This window comes from Mesocricetus auratus, unplaced genomic scaffold, assembly GCF_017639785.1.
Source record: "Mesocricetus auratus isolate SY011 unplaced genomic scaffold, BCM_Maur_2.0 Super-Scaffold_100015, whole genome shotgun sequence".
Classification (NCBI taxonomy): domain Eukaryota; kingdom Metazoa; phylum Chordata; class Mammalia; order Rodentia; family Cricetidae; genus Mesocricetus; species Mesocricetus auratus.
Window position 1 is genome coordinate 60,950,540 of NW_024429198.1, and position 19,856 is coordinate 60,970,395.

Here is a 19,856-nt window from a genome sequence, read left to right on the forward strand (position 1 = left end):
GCTGAAGTGAAAATTGAGTGTAATAAAACTTTAATCATGCTTCATATGGTGAGCCCTGAATGAATAATTAGAAAGCACTATTCATCACTACTATCAAGTTATGTAGTTGTATTAACAACACCTAAAGTCTATCTTATACATCTAACAGTTGTGGATCTTATATAATTATCTTCTTCTAATCTATGATACACTTTGCTGAAAACTTTTATTGACAAAAAATGGGAAAAATTATTGTGAAATTACTATTAATTAAAAATGCATTGTAATATGTACAACTATAATTGCAAAATTCCTTTTGGAACCGCTTCATCATCTCTGTAAGTCCTGACCTTAATATCATGCATGCCACACCACAGAAACATTGAAATTATAATGAACAAAGTAAGACACATGGGAAACCAGACTATAAAAGGCCTAGTTTTTAATCTACTATGTCATGTGTCAACTGTGGTACTTTCCATAACTTACTCAACTACTTTGTTCATTAGTTTCCTTATATTGAATAAACAGAGGTAAGGATGTAGATGGATAACAACATCCTCTTTATAGAAGTGATGTGGGAATTAGAGATGTTCTTAAGGATCCTAACGTACAGAACAGAGGCAGCAAACGGCAGCTGTTAATAGTAGGCCTTGGAGAACTGTAAGTCTGGAAGCAATATGCCATTCCCTCGGGGTGTTTTAATCTAGATAGAAAATGAGAACATATGCCCTTGTCTCTATTATGTTAGTGCATAGAGCTCCTGATGCACAAAACCATCGGAGAACTATGGCCCTCTACACAGGAGATAAATGGTCTCATGGTCATAGCTCCTCACTGGCACTTGAAGTTGTCAGGAACAGTAATGTAGCAATGGCACCCCCCCCACCCCCGCTTCACTAGGGCAGCTCTAGCTAATTCAATGAAAATGGAGGTGGAAAGGTAACTGATTCCATTCAGGATGGAATGGAATTCAAAATAATTGGCAAATAATTAAGATGCAATTGAAACAGAAGTTTTAATCAGATATGAACCAAGACATGAACTATTTAATGCATTCGATATACACCATTGTTATCCTATATGGACCTCCATGTAATGTACTTCTAACTTGTCTCATTGCAAAAATATTGGAGTGAGGACTGTAAGTTTTATAAAAATCAGACATATTTTATTGATTAGCTGTATACATATTTGAATGGTCACCTCTCCTCTCTAGGAACAGTACTTCCTACCCCCTACTCATGGATAATGCTGCAATACTAATCAGATCTTCAAAGTCTACCTTGTCATGTACTCTTCAAAGGCTTGACAACTCTAATACAAGTGGAAATTGTAGTCAAATTGAATAATAATATCAGAAAATTGTACCTTCTTAACAGTCTTTGCTTTTTTAAAAATTCACTGTTTTAAAATTCAATGTATATCTAATTGGTGAGGTCAAATGTGTCCTTTATTCTGAACCCATAAAACAATGACTCAATATGCCAGAGCCCTCCTGTTGCCTGTGGTAAGATTCCTGTTCCCACATAAGCATGATGGAGATGGTTCAACTTCAAAGCCATGGGACAGAGTTGACAGGCAAGTCCTTAGGTCACCCTTTCTCTCTTTCTCTCTAGAATCCCGGTTGCTAGAGAACGGTGTGTCTCTATAGCCAAGACTGGCTTCGCTCCAGAGCAGGGGGCACTGTGTTGTGCGTCCTCATTTCTCAACTCCAGTAATTTTGGTGGCGCTGGTTTTCGGCTTCATCCTGAGAGGCATGACTCACTGCTCCACAAAGCATTCCATGACTTTGCTTAAACTAAAAATGTAAACATTCCAACAATCCCTTAAAAATAACAAAAGAACAACACAACACGGTCATTTGTTTTACCTTTCAATGGTTTCTATGGTTACCAAAACTGTGATGGCAATACCTAGCAAACTCACCTAATTAGAGAAAAAATGGCATTACCAACCCATTTGCATGAGACTTCATTGTGAAGTGGTTAATGGCCCTCAGTATTAGTGATGTTTCCTAGGCGTCATACATTGTCAGCAAATGGTTTCAGCCTTTGCTTTCCCTCATTACACTTACCCAAACACAGTGCTAGCAGGGAAGTTTGGGGTGTGTGTGTGTGGTGTGTGGGAGGTGTGCGTGTGTACAGGAAGGAAGAGATGATAAATCTGAGTTCACAGTAAAATATAAGGCCCTCCCCTAGCTTTGGTAACACACACTGCTTTATTTGGTTCAATTCTCTGGACATTTGTTAAGATTGCTATAACAGTGGTATACGTTGCCATCATTGATTCAATCTTATCTTGACGTTCAAATATGAATAAATGATTTGGTGACTGTAAGTATCATAGTATGATTAGGTTTCAAGTGATTTTGTCCTTTCCTTTCCTTTCCTTTTGCTTTGTTCTGTTTGGTCTGTGGGGTTCAAGTTTCTCTGACACAGTTGTCAGCTTATTTTCAGTGTGACTGAAACAGTTAAAATGCCCAACATACCCTAAGAAGCTTTGCTATGAGAATTCTGGGAGGTTTAATTCAGTGGTATTCCCTTCAACATTTACTTTTTTAGACCTCACATTCTGCTGTGTGTTAATTATGCTGTATTAGTCATCTGTACCTTAGAGTTTTACACATGCTCATTCCTTTACTGAACATACAAGAATATTCCCGCCATTCAGCAGTATGAGACATGCATGTAGTTCACAAAAAGAAGGTTATTTTCTTTTCTTTTTTTTGAAATGCATTTTCTATTTAAATTAGAAACATGTTTGCTTCACATGTCAATCCCAGCTGCCTCTCCCTCCCCCCACTACCCCCACCAACCCACCCAGCCCCCCATCCCATAACCCTCCTCTCCAAAGTCTGTCATATCATCCAGGGCAGGGCCTAGGCCCTCCTCCGTGTGTCCAGGCCGAGAGAGCATCCCTCCATGTGGAATGGGCTCCCAAAGTCCCTTCATACGACAGGGATAAATTCTGATCTACTGGCCGGATGTTGGTGGCACATACTTTTAATCCCAGCACTTGGGAAGCAGAGGCAGGCAGATCTCTCTGAGTTCGAGGCTAGCCTGGTTTAAGAGTGAGTTACAGGACAGGTTCCAAAACAATACAGAGAAACCCTGTCTCGAAAAACAAAACAACAACAACAAAAAAAAAACTGATCTACTACCTGAGGTCCCATAGATTGCCGAGGCCTCCTCACTGACACCCACATTCAGGGGTCTGGATCAGTCCCATGCTGGCCTCTCAGCCATCAGCCTGGGGTCCATGAGCTCCCCCTTGTTCAGGTCAGCTATTTCTGTGGGTTTTACCAGCCCAGGCTTGACCCCTTTGCTCATCACTCCTCCTTCTCTGCACCTGGGTTCCAGGAGTTCAGTTCATTGTTTAGCTGTGGGTGTCTGCCTTTGCTTCCATCAGCTGGATGAAGGCCTTAGGATAGCATATAAGGTAGTCATTAAACTCATTATCGGGAGAGGGCATTTAAAGTAGCCCCTCCACTATTGGTTAGATTGCCAGTTGGTGCCATCTTTGTAGTTTCTGGAAATCTCACTAGTGCCAGATCTCTCCTCAAACCGATAATTGCTCCCTCTATTATGGTATCTCTCATCCTGCTCTCCTCTATTCTCCCCCGACTCAACCTTCCTGGTCCCCCAAGTCCTGCTGCTCCTCCTTTTCTCCCCCTCTCTTTTTCCCAGCTCCCTCTCCCCTCCCCCCATGCTCCCAATCCGCTCAAGAGATCCTGTCCCATTCCCCTTCTCAAGGGTACCATGCATATCTCTCTTAGGGTTCTCCCTGTTTCCCAAACTCTCTGGCAGTGGTATTGTAGGCTGGAAACCTCCTGCTCCATGTCTAAAATCATGTATGAGTGAGTACATACCATGTTTGTCAAAAAGAAGATATTTTCAAATAGCAAAATAACAAAGAAAGGATTAAAGATATGATTTAATGACTTTAACAATAGTTCAAGTGAGTGTTTTTTTTTACTTATTTCCACCTTAACATCTTTTGCAAATTTGCTTTGAGATATGGAAGAGATCTGTTTTAGTTTTGATAATTCATAATCAGTTGCATAGAGAAATATAAAGAAAGAAAGAAACAAAGCAACATGATAGATAAATTGATTTAAAGGGACACAAATTATGGCCATGGCTTCTTGCTTGTAATTTTCCTTTTGGGAGTTGATTTTCCTGAGCTTGAGATTCAGAATCGACTGTAGCCCATCCTCTTTAGTAAGTGGTACAGATGCTCGACAGCCTGGTATTTGTTTACTTTATCCTCATTAACTTCTGCCTCTCTCCAGCTGATCAGGCTCCACAGAAACAGACTCAGTTCTCTAAATGAAATGCGCTTCTCAGGAAGCTTTAGGCTCTAGCCTGTTAGGAGCTGTGTTTGACAAGTGCGTTGCTTTTACTTTAATGTTTCCTGAACCACGGTTCCTCTCTTCACTTTTTCAGTTATCACTTATGTCACAATCCACCCACTTCTTCTGGATGGTCAGTATCTCACATGGGCAATATCCACAATAGAATGTATGTGTAAATAATAAGAAAATGTTTCCCATGATTCCTCCTAGACAGAGTCAAGGGTCTCCCACAAGATTCTCTGTATGAATGTCTTTGGTCCAAAAATTCCCACATCTCCAGTAAACTTGTTTTCCAAAACTTTACTCCACTTTCAAAACCCTGGTCAAAGGTCCGATTTTGCATATGCTCTAGAGTTTATTTAATTTTTGTAACTATCTTCTGCGGCTGAAACAGCTAAAAGCTGTGCCTGCCCGAAGAAATAAGTAAATGAATGAGTCCTCAGATAAATTAGGGCGCAAGGAAGTTTAATGGCTACAATCCTCACCACCTAAGTCATGTACTGCAGCTTTGATATACCTCAGCCCGTAGAGTGAAGCCGCAGCCATAGGAGAACAACTAAGAACATAATAGGAAAACATGTGGAATATAATAAGCAGTGTCATTTTCAAACTTGTTCTCGTTCTGAGCCCCTCAAGACCCTTTTAGTGCTGGAGGGTGGTAATGATGAATCCCAGGGCCTCATGAAAGACACCACATGTCAATCAATGAGCCCAGTACCAGTTCCTCTCACAAACCTTTGACACAAGGAAAATTGGTGTCACTGTGAGTTTTTATTTCAGTGACAGGGAGATGTGGATCGTCTGTGTCAGGAGCACCTGAGGTACAGGTCGACACGCAGATTCCACTCCTCACTCTATCACTTTGCCAAGTGGACCATCTCTCCTCAGCCTTTCAAGGGTAATTTCCAACTGGAGCCTTTCCCAAACTCTGGCCCTTCATAGTCTTTTTTTAGCAGTCAAGAAAAAATAAAGAGCATTTCTGAGAACAGAAGGGTAACTCTTGTAGCAAATCACATGAAGAAGTAATTTCCCCAGTATCTACGTCAATTTAAATCTACACAGAAGGTAAAATTCTCTACATTGGTGTCTTTGCACTTTTCCTGAGGAAAACACACTCGATGAAAGCCATCTCTTCTTGTAAAAACAATTTCTAACTAATCCTTTTTTACGTTTTGTTTCTTCTTGAGGAAAAATCTTCCTTATAGGTTTCTGTGTAATTCTGTGAGAAATTAGCTGACAACTACATTCTGCAATATCATGTCTTAAACAATAAAAGTTAACAAAACATGGATGTAACAATACACAGAGCTTTCTGGGGACAGGGGAACATCTCTTTAGTGAAACTGTTTTTATCATTTAGATTTATTTGATTACTTCAAATAATAAAATGAATCTTTCTTCAATACCATAACACTCAAAATATCCAGAGATACTTTCAGACTTCCGTCAGTAAAGCCACGCCTTCTAAACCTCCCAAACAGCACCACCAACTGTGAACCAAGTATTTCAGTGTTCAAGATTATGGGGGGCGTCTCATCCAGGTTACCACACTAGGGTGCCTTGGTATTATTAGATACTGCCCAAGTGCTTATAACATGGCTGTTCCTTTACAGGTCATAGTAGAGTACTAAAGAATTCAGTTTGCTCAACATACAATAAAACTTTGCATTATCATGTTATTGGCATCTAATCCTGTTAGTCAATATTCAGTAAAGTCTTATATTGTCCTATTTGTTGAGATTGTTTTGTCAGTGTAACAACTCGAACTGGGATATGATTGCTCTCATAGCTTGCATTTTCTTGGCACTAAGGAGCATTTTTCTTTAGTGAATCCTTTGTTTGGACCTATTACATTTTTTAACCTTACACCCTTCAAGTTGGTACTTTTACACTTAGTGTGAATATTAATGTTTTACTAAGTATATAGTCTACAAATGACTGAGGCCAGCACCTATCTTGTTTTTATTCTTCCACACCTGGCAATTTGCAAATGCTTTGCCTACTTCACGTGTATGGACTTAAGATAGGATAGTACAGGGTCAGGATCTGAGATGATCCACCTCCCTCCCTGCCTCCTCTCCTCCCTTCCCTTCCCCTTGTCTCCTTTCCTCTTCTCTTCTCTCCATCCTTCCCCTTCTTTCTCCCTTCTATAGTACATCTCTAAAACATTTGCTTTGATGATAGAATTTCACAGTAAGTCCAGGCTATTTTAGATGTCCTTGAATATTTTTCTGTATGGTCTTTTCCCCTTTGAGGGTTTCTGTGGCACAGTGGTTCAGTCTTAGGATTTACAGAATAACACATATGTGTAGAATAGCACAGCCTTATTGGAAGCCGTACAGGAAACCATGTTTAAGTGGGTACAGGGTAGAGGTTGACATGTACACATAAAGTTGAATTTCTTTTGTATATTTGCATGACAGAGATGGAATTTGGGGGAATATGCTCTCTCTACACAAAAGTTCAGGTAATTTTGTAGTAACTGTATGTGTTGTGTACTAGTTTACTTATGATAATAATTAACTGTGTCCCATTTATTTATTTTTCTTATTTAATCCTCTAAAATAATCCTTTATTTCTCACTAATTACAATTACCAAATAGCATACTTGTGATTAAAAAAGCGTTAAGTCTTTTAAATACGCAGCTCTCACAAGAGGGTGAATAAGATTAAAGGTAAGTACTCATTTTTCCTTTAGCAAACATGTGTGGTTCTTTAGCTATACCAAAACCAGCTCTATAAAAGAAGAGTGAATGATCTTCATATGGAAAAGTAGAACTGGGCTACTTAAATTGAGGCACAAATTTCTCTTATTCTTCCCTATAGTTGATTTACATCCGTAAGTTGGAGTAGATTTGGGGAGTTGAAATCACCCCAGGAAAATGCAGTGTGTCCAGTGAGGCCAAATGGAGACCACACTGAGGATGAGCTAAAAGAAAGCCTGAGTGAACATCTGTTGCACCTGCCAAGCAAGCTCTCTGATAAGGGACAGAACTAAACAAGTTGGGCCATATCCTCTGTGTGAGTATGACCAGTAATTCATGCAAATAATTGCAGGCAACCAACACACCAAAGTCTTCCCAGAGTCCGTTTACAATTCTCTCATATCTCAGCCACTAAGAGCCAATGGATATTCCCGGCACTTAATGAGAATTGGTCCATCAACATGTCTGCTAAGCATTGTGAGGAGCTAACATGATTCAAGGGAAAAACATGTTTCAGACAGGCATCCCTTCCTTCAACATTGCTGACCAATCTCATATTAAGTCATTCTTGCCACTTGAGGGTGTTCCACATAAAAATTCTTCTCATTCAATTCTACCTAACTCACGCAAGCACCAGGTTGTTTTATTTAGGTGTTCCCAACGTTTCCAAACTGGGAGTGAGCACCATCGTTTACTCCGTTTTCCATCTCAGACCTCCCAGTCTTGATCGTTTAGAAAGCAATTCTGCCACTTCACATCCCAATATGCTTCCAATTATCCAAAATATGACGAAGGAGACTAAGTCTTGTTTAGAACTTTGAAAGACCCTTTAGACAACAATCCCTCTAACAGTGATTGCTACAGGCTTTTCCTAGACTGAGGCCTGTAGAGACAGATGATGACTTGCCCTCAGGGAGCCAGCAATCAGTGAAGCTAGACAGCACTGTAACAGCCAATCCACATAAACGACTAGGGTTTATTCTAGAAATTAACAGCTATGAAGAAGAAGAAGAAGAAGAAGAAGAAGAAGAAGAAGAAGAAGAAGAAGAAGAAGAAGAAGAAGAAGAAGAAGAAGAAGAAGCTATTCCTGTCTGGGTGCCAGGCTCTAGCAGCACAGGGCCTTGAAAGGAATCCACAGAGTCAGAGTGAGTTAAGACTTTCCTATCTGAAGGAATTTAGGGAAAAGAAGACCCTCTCTTTACGGCTTCCTTCTTTATGCCTCATTCTTTCTCTGTTCATTCCATGTTCTTTTTACTGTGTGCTTTTTCTACAGCTTAGATGCCCCAACAAAGTTTTTCAGGCAATATAGGAGCTATGATGTGGTTACAATCTGTTCTTCAAGTGAATGATTACAATGAATGCAAAATAAACAGTAAAAAAAAACAGCATGTTTTCCACATCCCTTACAAGATCAAAAATTTTACATACTACAGGTGAAAAAACAAGTTATCCCAGGAACCCATGCACACTCATACCCAAGCTGCTTGTTATAGACTGGGAGCAAAAGCCAGGCCATCTGACCCATTCTTCCAACACCATGGGTAATAGTAGTCTCGACAGATGGAATATGGGTTATACCCAAGTTTCAGAATTTGGAGAGCTACTTGTTCTGGGAGAAAAAAAACAAAAGTGAAACAACTCAATGCATAATTTGCATGTGTTATTTGCACAGATTTGTATTGGTGTACATGTATGTACTACATAGGTATTCATGCATGTAAAGCCTAGAAATCTATTCCAAGTGTTTTCCTCAGATTCACTGCTTCTAATTTTTTTAAGATATTGTGTTTTCTTTTTATATGTATGTGTGTGTGCATTCTTGAGTCTGAGGTTCCCTTGAAGGTCAGAGGACATGAGATCCCATGGAACTAGAGTTACAGGTGATAATGAGCCATGCAATGTGGGTTCTAGGAACCAAATACTGGTCCTCTGCAACAACAGTAATCACTTTTAAATTCTGAGCCTCTTTCAAGCCTCGGCCAAATTATTGTTGTCATCATCATCATCATTTTGAGACAGGATCTCTATGTATCCCTAGATGCCCTGGAACTTACCATATAGAACAAACTGGCCTCCAACATAAAGAGATTTACCTACTTCTACCTCCCAAGAACTGGAATCAAGAATATGTGTCTACACTGTTATGTTGGTTTTTCATATTTGATGATGTGTAGCAACCAGAATGCTATCTGGGTCTTTGCCAACATCCTTCCATGCACCCAGAGAACCACATACAAGCATGAAATGATTACCAAGCAGATGCCTGCCCTGTCGGCCATCACTGTCACCAAGTACCCCATGCAGATTGATGAGAGCATCCACCTCCAACTGCGGGGGGGAAAATGTGGGAACAAGATGCTACATGTGCAAAAGGGTCATCCCAAGATCTATGAAAAGCTTTTTAGCTATGCCTGTCCCAAGTGCCATCACCTGTGGTGCCCAGATATGACAATGTACATCCCACCTACCACAAAGAGACCTTCTTGCCACAGCTGAAGGTGTTTTCTGGTGGAGTACAGCAGCAGGCCTGCACTCCACCACCCACAGCTTCCGTAGTCAAGCTGGCTGGGATCCTGGACACCAAAGAGCAGAAACTCTGCATCCAACTGATTGTCTTCAAGCACAAGACGAAGAACCTGGTACGAACCAGTGGCGATTCTGCCCTCGATGTCCAATTCCAGTCAGCCTTGGAGGTGGGCCTCCATATTGATAAGGACATGATTCATATTGCAGACACCGAGATCACCAAATGCTATGGAACGTCTTTGTCTGGCACATCCATGAATCTGAAGCACTTAATCGAACCCCGGAGAAGGTGACACCGAGGCCCTGCTGACACTGGCGTGCAAGTCCAGGACCTGTTTCTGTAATATAGATGCAAAGCCTTCTCGTCACCAAGACGCCTTACCAAATCCGGCCGTAACCTGAGCTGAAACTGGATGTCTCAGGGAGCTCTCGGCAAGGGTCTTTGTTGGGGGGGGGGTGAGAATGTGCATCGCCACACCATAATTTTTGGACAAGGTCCCTAAGCTAGCAAGTCAGTTGGGTCCAGTCTTCCGCTTGCCACTGTCCCTCCACTGCTAAGCGTTGTGAATGCGCTCCGCCATGTCCAGCTTTTACATGCGTGCTTAGAACCCAAGGCAAGTCCCCAGGCTTGCACAGAGAGCATTTTACTGACTGTTTCATCTCCTCCAGTCCATGCTATCTTAGCTGAAATCTACGGCAATGTGTCTGTAATCGTGACAGCAATGTGTAGGAAGATTTCAATATCACAAAGGTGAATTGATTTGGTTGTGTTATGTTACAGTGGCTATGAGTATATTTCTGTGTTATGATAATTCGTGGCTACAGTGAAACCTAGAAGAACTCTGAAAAAAAAGCAAACTTTGTTTGGCAATTAGACGGGTAATAAATCAGCACTTAATAATTGGTCTTTTCTACCTTATTCTATTTCAATTTAGATTAAGCATCGCGTTACTGGTTCATCTCTTGGAAGCCATGCAAAGTCACAATCGAATGGAAAGAACAGTGCTACATTCCTTTGGGTGGATTTCATGAGTCCTCACTTTGCTCCCAGAAACCTTAGGCTTTGTGTTTTCAGCAGTGAAGGGAAATGTCCGTTTAAAGGTGGCAGTCTTCTTCCCTAGAAAAAGGATCTTGGAGGTTGCTGTGTACCTCACCGTGAGAGGAGCTTCTGTGCTGTTTTCCCTCATTAGGCCTTCCAGAAATAAATTTGATAAGCACTAAGATTAACTAGTCCAAGTTTTCCAGGCATTTGGTTGCATCTTTTTATATTTTTAAAAGTTTTTTCTTTTAATTTTTGAGATTATAATATAATTCCATCATTTCACCTTCCCTTTCCTAAAACCTCCCATTAACCAGTCCTTATTCTGTTTCAAAACCATAGCCTCTTTTTTCCATTAATTGTTATTATCCGTGTGAGTGTGTGTGTATGTGTGTGTGTGTGTGTGTGTGTGTTCCTGAAGACACTATACAATCTTCCCTGACTGTATAATGTTACTTTTACATATGTTTTCAGGGATGCTTGTTATTGAAAACCCAACTAGCGTGTTCTTCCCAAGAAAAGGCTATTTTTTCCTCTTTCATTATTGCTTAGTTTTATATTTCCTTAGACTATGAATGATTTGGGACACAGGCCTTGAAATTAGCAAGCAACTAAGTTTTTAACATACATGTATAGAAGGTCTCCAGAAGGATGTTGGAAGCAAGACAGCATAATGAAGAAATGTGGTGTAATGAGTTCTTTCAGCCATTAAAGAAGAGCAGAAAATATAAATAATCTTCAAGAGATTTCTAAGAAATTGCACACTGTAGAGGATCTCTTCATTTTCACATGTCACAAAAAATGTCTTGAGTGCAGAGGCATAATTCTCAAGTCTCAAGCGCTGTTTCAGAATTTTTGATAGATCTTGGTTCTAGTCACACATCATTTAAGCAAACGCTGACTAAATATTCACAATTTGAAGGGGAAAAAACAGTTCTGGGACCTTGAAAACCATTCACAGAAGTGTACCAACTCAGCCCCTACAAAATCGCTGCATGTAGAGGGAAGGAGGGCATGAGGTCAGTATAAATCACTATGCGTCTGTTTCAAGACAGATCTCACGAGGAAAGGGAAATAGAGAGTATGGCTGGGTGGTGGGGGTCTGGAACAGCAGGATCATGTGGGGATGGGAAGGGGAGAGGGAGTAGTTAAAGGGAATATAGAGAGAGGCAACTAAACTTATGGGTCCTAAAGGAGTATCATAGAAGCCTAACGCAGTAAAAACCTCCTAAAATATATAAACATATGAAAGTGATCTAAATAAAATCGCCAAATAATAGAGAAACATAGCATCAACTAGCCATATCTTATCTCCAAATGAAGCTCCCAGTGCCATGTTTGGGTTACATCTAACTGAGTTGTTGGCCAAAGGGTTCCCATAGAAACCCCCAAACAGTCCAGCCTGTTGCCAAGACTATAGATTGCTTTCCACAAACTGATAGCTTAGCTCCACTGCTGAAAACAACACCTACACAACTCATTGAACATGGAGATGGCAAGCTAGTGCCTATGTAGAGACTTCCTGTATTCCAGATGCTGTAAATGCCGCTAAAGGAGATACATACGAATCCCTTGTCTGCAATGGTGTATTGCCTGCAAGATAGGCTAGAGCAATGGTGGCACACGGCTTGTGGGAGTGACCAACAAATAACTGATTTGATATAATCCAAGAACCTGAGACCAGATAGCCCAGGGGTCTAAGGCAAAACCAAATAATAGAGGTCTCAAAGAGGGGGAACGTAGTGTTAAGATGATCCCTAGTGGAGTCAGAATAGGTACAAAACCCCAACCTGCCCTCGGAACTCTGACCTCTATCCAAAGCCAAAAGACCCAAAACACTCCCTCCCGCCCATTTCCCACCCCCACTACCATGCCCCCATCCCTACATGGGCTGATATTCACTGCTCGGGTACAGGTCATACCAGAGAAACAGAAACCCTACTGGACCAAACGCCACACTAACTACCAGACACCCTGCCCTGACAGGCACTCCCTGCTAGACCAGAGGTCACACTGACCTCCAGAAATCCAGACCACAAAAATCAGAAGACCAAAGAGCAAACAGAGACCAAGGAACAAAGCACCCATCCAACAAAGACAAACTCAGAAACCAGCATCTAGACCTATGTTCATCCCAAACCCAGATGCCTAGATGCCAGTATAAGAACACAATCAACAACAATCAGGACAATAGGGTACCACCAGAGCCCAGCTATAGTACTACAGCAAACCCTGACTATTCCAACACAGCTAAAGCAAAAAATAATAATAATAATGACCTAAAAATCAACTTTATGAAGATGGTAAATGTCCTTAAAGAAAAAAATGAATAAATCATCTCCTAAAGAAATCCAGGAAAGCACTAACAAACAACTGGAGGAAATGAATAAATCTCTTAAAGAAAGCCAAGAAAAAAAACTAGCAAACAGTGGAAAGGAATGAATAAAACAGTACAGGACCTGAAAATGAAAATAGAAGCAATAAAGGAAAAACAAACTATTTAAATCCTGGATATAGATAATCTAGGTAAGCAAATAGGAACTACAGATAGAAGCGTCACCAACATAATATAAGAGATGGAAGAGATAATCTTGGGAGTAGAAAATATGACAAAATAAATTGATACATCAGCCAAAGAAACTGTTAATCTAAAAAAGGGTTGACATAAAATATCCAGAAAATCTAAGACACTTTTGAAAGATCAAACCTTAGAATACAGAAACAGAAGAAGGAAAACAATCCCAGCTCAAAGTTTCAGAAAATATTTTTAACAAAATCATATGAGAAAATTTTCCTGACCTTAAGAAGAGTATGCCTATAAACATACAAGAAGCTTATAGAGCAGCCAGATGGTGGTGACACACACCTTTAATCTCAGCACTTGGGAGGCACAGACTGATGGATCTCTGTGAGTTTGAGGCCAGCCTGGTCTACAAAGAAACACAGAGAAACCCTGTCTGGGGGGAGAGGGAACAACAGCACCAAATAAAGCACCAAATAGTTAGACCAAAAAGAAAAGTCCCCCGTGTCTTACTTAGGGTTTCTATTGCTGTAAAGAGGCACCATGACCAAAGTAACTCTTATAAGGGAAAGCATTTAATTGGGGCTAGCTTAAAGCTGCACAGGAAAAAGACCCAGTTACATATAAAGGCAGACCTATTAGAATTACACCCAACTTCTCAACAAAGACTCTAGAAGCCATCAGTGACTGGACAGATGTCTTGCAGACTCTAAAGGACCACAGAATCCAGCCCATACTACTACACCCAACAAAACTTCAATGATTATAGATGGAGAACACAAGATATTTCATGACAAAGGCAAATTTAAACAATATCTATCCATAAATCTAGTCCTACAGGAGGTACTAAAAGAAAAACTCTAACCCAAGGAGGTTAATTACACCCATGAAAATACAGGAAATAAACAATTTCACACATGTAAAACCAAAAGAAGATACACACACACACACACACACACACACACAGCAACAACAAAATAATAGGTATCAATAATTATTGGTCATTAATATCTCTCAATATCAATGGACTAAATTCCCCTAATAAAAAGACATAAGCTAACAGAATGGACGTAAAAGCAGGATTCATCCTTCGGCTGCATAGAAGAAACACACCTCAACATAAAAGATAAACATTGCGTCAGAGTAAAGGGTTGAAAAAAGACTTTCCAAGCAAATGTACCCAAGAAGAAAACTGGTGAAGTCATTTGAATATCTAACTAAATAGATTTCAAACCAAAAATAATCAAAAGAGATGGGGAAGAACACGTCTTACTCACCAAAGGAAAACCCCACCAAAGCGATGTTTCAATTCTTAACATCTATGCTCTAAACACAAGGGCACCCACATTAGAAACATTACTAAACCACACCTTAATAGTAGGAGACTTCAATATCCCACTCACACCAATGGACAGGTCTTCCAGATAAAACTAAACAGATAAATAATGGAGCTAACAGACTAACAGACGTTATGAACCAAGCAGACCTGACAGATATCTACAAACATATCACCCAAACGCAAAAGAATTTAATTTCTTCTCAATACCTCACAGAACTTTCTCCAAGATTGACCACATACTCAGTCACAAAGCAAGTCTCAACAGATATAAGAAAATCTAAATAACCCCTATATTCTATTCTACCACCATGGATTAAAGCTAGATATCATCAACAAGCGAAAGCTTATAAAGCTTACAAACTCTTGGAAACTGAACAACTCTCTACTACTTGGCCACTGGGTCAAGGAAGAAATAAAGAAATTAAAGACTTCCTAGAATTCAATGAAAATGAATATACAATATACCCAAACTTATGGGACACAATGAAAGCAGTGCTAAGAGAAAAGTTCATAGCACTAAATGCCTGCATAAAGAAAAATATAGAAATCTGATACTAGCAACTTACCAGCACATTTGAAAGCTCTAGAACAAAAAAAAAAGCAAAACACACCCAAGAGGAGTAGAAGACAAGAAGTAATCAGATGACTGAAATCAATACAATAAAAACAGAGAGAACAATAAAAAGAAGCAGTAATAGACAAACTGTTATTGAAACTAACTAAAAGACAGAAAGAATATCTAAATTAACAAAATCAGAAACAAAGAGGGGGGCATAACCATGGGCACCAAGGAAATCCAAAGAATCATTAGGTCATTCTTCAAAAGCATATAGTCCACAAAATTGAGAAAACCTAAAAGAAATGGAAATTTTTCTTGATAGATATCATTTACCAAAGCTAAATAAAATAATATAAACAGTTAAAGTAGACCTATAATCCCTAAGGAAATAAAAGCAGTCATTAAAATTCTCTCAACCAAAAAAAAAAAAGCCTAGGACCCAACAGTTTTAGCGAGAACGCTACAAGAATTCAAGGGAGAGCTAATGGCAATACTCCTCAAATTATTCCACAAGATGGAAACAGAAAGAACATTGTCAAATTCATTTTATGAAGCCGTAGTCACCCTGAAGGCCAAACCAAAAGCAATCTACAGACTCAATGCAATCCCCATCAAAATTCCATCATAGTTCTTCACAGCTAGAACAATCCTGTACAATAAAAGAACTGTTGGAGGTATTTCCATCCCTGACTTCAAGCTCTACTACAGAGCTTTAGCAATGAAAAACCTCATGGTATTGATATAAAAAAACAGACTGGTTGATCAATGTAATAGAATCAAAGACCCAGAAGTAAATCTACACTAAGTTCTGAAACGGTCATTTGAAGAAACATCACTGACTACTAAAGAGTAAACTCTACTGAGACTATTTTTCATTGGCATTGGTTTAGTAGGTACAGGGGCTTTACTTCAGGGATTGAAAGCAGACTCTGTCTCCTTCAGAAAAAAAAAATGTCTCTGTCAGTCCACTGAGGGAACACAGCAGCAGCTGCGGTCTTAGTTCAAGCACTAGCAAGCATTTGATTATCTGATGCTCCATCACATTTGACTGGGTGAGGAAGAGCTGAATAAATTACAGGGGGAAAAAACATGCTGAAGAAAACCAGGGCACATTAAATAACACATATGGTTTGAACATGTATATTCTATGATGGTTAGAAATTTCTATTTTGTCTAGATTTTCCGCATAAACATATGGGGAAGAGATTAACTCTGTTGAATATACTTAGTTAATAATTCCATGATGCTAGAACAATGCTAAGGTGTCATGGAAAATCAGGGGACCTTAACGTGTCAGAATGAGACAGACTTGCTCTGCTGACAGAAGAATTTAGTCCAGCGTCCCAGTACAAAAACTGCAAGAACTACTCTACTATAGTAGTGGGCCACACAGCCTTTTTGTTTATTTTTGCAATGTAAGTATTGATATAACAATCCCCACAGTGAAATTATGAAAATATTTTTATATTTTATAGCAGATCTTGTTTTCCCTTTTAAGTAAAAAGAGAAGAGGCCACAGTTTCAGAGCCTTGACTTGTGATATGTTAATAAAAACATCAAGTCTGCATCTAAGTATCTGTTTTACTATAAGCATCATTGATATTAGGAATCATTACACTGTACATATGTGCTGTCCATACATTGTGTTTCAAGAGTCGGATTGTTGGGGCTCTGGAGATCTAGCCAAGAAGTCAAGAGCCCTGGCTGCTCTTCCAGAGGACCCAGGCTTGATCTAAACTTCCACATGATGGTTCACAATCACATAATCTGGATTCCATGGGCACCAGTCATGTACATGATGCAGAGACAGACAGACATGCATGCAAGCAAAACACTAATATGCATAAAATGAAGCAGAAATATTTTTTCTTTTATATATATAATTTTTATTTAACTTTTTACACATGTTACTCTCAGTTCCCAGTCCCTCCCCTTCTCCCCAGGTCCCCCACTCCTCCTGAGCCCCCATCCCACTCCATCTCCCCTCCACTCCCCAGGGAGGGTAAGGCCTTCCATGAGGGATTTTCAGAATCTGTCATATAATTCCAGGCAGGGCCTAGGTCCTCCCCAATGTGTACAGGCTGAGAGAACATATCTCCATGTGGAATGGGCTCCCAGAGTCCATTTGTATGCCAGGGATAAATACTGATCTACTCTCCAAGGTCCCATAAATTACTGAGGCCTCCTCTCTGGCACCCAGGTTGGGGGTGTGTGTGTCTGGATCAGTCCCATGCTGGTCTCTCAGTCATCAGTCTGGGGTCCATGTGTGACCCCTTGTTTAGGTCAGCTGCCTCTGTGGGTTTCGACAGCCTGGTCTTGATTCCTTTGCTCATCACTCCTCTTTGAAACTGGGTTCCAGGAATTCAGTTAGGTATTTAGCTGTGGGTGTCTGCCTCTGCTTCTGTCAGTCACTGGATGAGGGTTCTAGGATGCCATATAAAGTAGTCATCAATCTCATTATCATGGGAGGGCATTTAAGGTAGTCTTAATGCCAGTTGGTGTCATTCTTGTAGATCTGTGAGGATCTCACTAGTGCCAGATCTCTCCTCCAACTTATACTGGCTCTCTCTATTATAGTATCTCTCATCCTTCTCTCCTCTCTTCATGCTCTCCCAAGTCCTCCTCTCCCCTCCTCCTCCCCCCTCTCTTTCTCCCATCTCCCTCTCCCCTCTGCTCCCCCCTGCTCCCAATCCAATTACGATATCTCATCCCATAACCCTTCTCCTGGTTACCATGCATTTCTCTCTTGGGGTCCTCCCTGCTTCCCAGACTCTCTGGCAGTGGGATTGTAGGCTGGCAATGGCCCCCTCCATGTCTAAAATTCATACCATGTTTGTCTTTTTGTGACTAGGTTACCTCACTCAGGATAGTTTCTTCTAGTGCCATCCATTTGCCTGCAAACTTCAAGATTTCATTGTTTTTTTCTGCTGAGTAGTACTCCATTGTGTATATGTACCACATTTTCTCTATCTGCTCTGCAGTTGTGGAGCATCTAGGCTGCTTCCATGTTCTGGCTATTACAAATAATGCTGCTATGAATACAGTGGAACAGACATCCTTATTGTATGTGTGTACATCTTTTGGGTATATGCCTAAGAGTGGAATTGCTTGTTCTTATGGTAAGCTGATTTCCATTTTCCTGAGGAATCTCCATGCTGATCTCCAAAGTGGCTGTACCAGTTGGCACTCCCACCAGCAGTGGAGGAATGTTCCCCTTTCTCCGCATCCTTTCCAGCATAAACTGTCATTAGTGTTTTTGACTTTAGCCATTCTGACAGGAGTGAGATGGTATCTCAGAGTTGTTTTAATTTGCATTTCCCTGATGGCTAGGGATGGTGAGCACTTTCTCAGTGTCTATCAGCCATTTTAGACTCCTCTATTGAGAATTCTCTATTTAGTTCTGTACCCCACTTTTTAATTGGATCCTTTGGTGTTTTGGAGACTTGCTTCTTGAGTTCTTTGTAAATTTTGGAGATCAGCCCTCTGTCAGATGTGGGGTTAGTGAATATCTTTCCCCATTCTGTGGGCTGTTGACAGGTGAAAGACCTGTATAACAAGAACTTTGAGTCTTTAAAGAAAGAAATTAAAGAAGACACCAGAAAATGGAAATATCTCCCATGCTCTTGGATAGGTAGGATCAACATAGTAAAAATGGCAATCTTACCAAAAACAATCTACAGATTCAGTACAATCCTATCAAAATACCAGCACAATTTTTCACATACCTCAAAAGGACAATCCTCAACTTTATATGGAAAAGCAAAAGACCCAAGATAGCCAAAACAATCCTGTACAATAAAGGAACTTCAGGAGACAGCACCATCCTTGATTCAAGCTCTACTATAGAGCTATAGTCCTGAACAGCTTGGTATTGGCACAAAAACAGACAAGTAGACCAATGGAATTTAATTGAAAGCCCTGATATCATCCTACACACCTTTGAACACCTGATCTTTGACAAAGAAGCTAAAACTATACATTGGAAAAAAGAAAGCATCTTCAACAAATGGTGCTGGAGTAACTGGATGCTTGCATGTAAAAGACAGCAGATAGATCCATATCTGTCACCATGCACAAAACTTAAGTCAAAATGGATCAAAGACCTCAACATAAATCCAGCCACACTAAACCTCTTAGAAGAGAAAGTGGGAAGTTCCTGAACGAATTGGAACAGAAGACCGCTTCCTGAACATAACACCGGTAGATTTTAATATTTACAGTAAATTGATATGGGCAAATGTGACTTTCCTTGTGACTGGATGTTGTGATAAACTAAACATTCCATGTTCACATACACCAAGGGGAGAAACAAACAGAATAAAGCCTTAATATTAACAATATCAACAAATGAAACAAATAGAATATTAAAAGTCTTATAAACACTCGGGAAAGCAAGTTCAAGAATTTTGTTTTTAAATTAAGGAAATTTTAAGTTCTTTTTTTTTACTATTTCACTTATTTTTGAGATATAATAAAATCATTACCCTCTTCATTTTCCTCCCTCAGATCCCTCCCTTATACCAATCCTTGCTCTCTTTCAAATTGATGGCCTTTTTATTAACTGTTGTTATATGCATACACATATATACGTATATACTACTAAATATAACCTGCTCAAGCTGTACGGCTTGTATATGTATGTTCTCAGGAATGATCATTTCATATTGGCTAACCAATTGGTGTACTCCTGCAGAAGACAATGTCTTCCCCTCTCAGCATCCACTAGTTGTCTGTAGCTCTTTGTGTAAGGTTGAGGTCGCCTGAGCATTTCCTTTTCAGCTCTGTCATGTCTGTCATTGTCCTTCTCCCACTCACATTTAAGTAGTCATTT

The 19,856-nt window shown here is 40.0% G+C and overlaps 1 pseudogene; it reads left to right on the forward strand.

The window, feature by feature from the left end:
* Window positions 1-9,168: 9,168 nt before the first annotated feature.
* Window positions 9,169-9,877, forward strand: LOC101833374 (annotated as a pseudogene).
* Window positions 9,878-19,856: the final 9,979 nt, after the last annotated feature.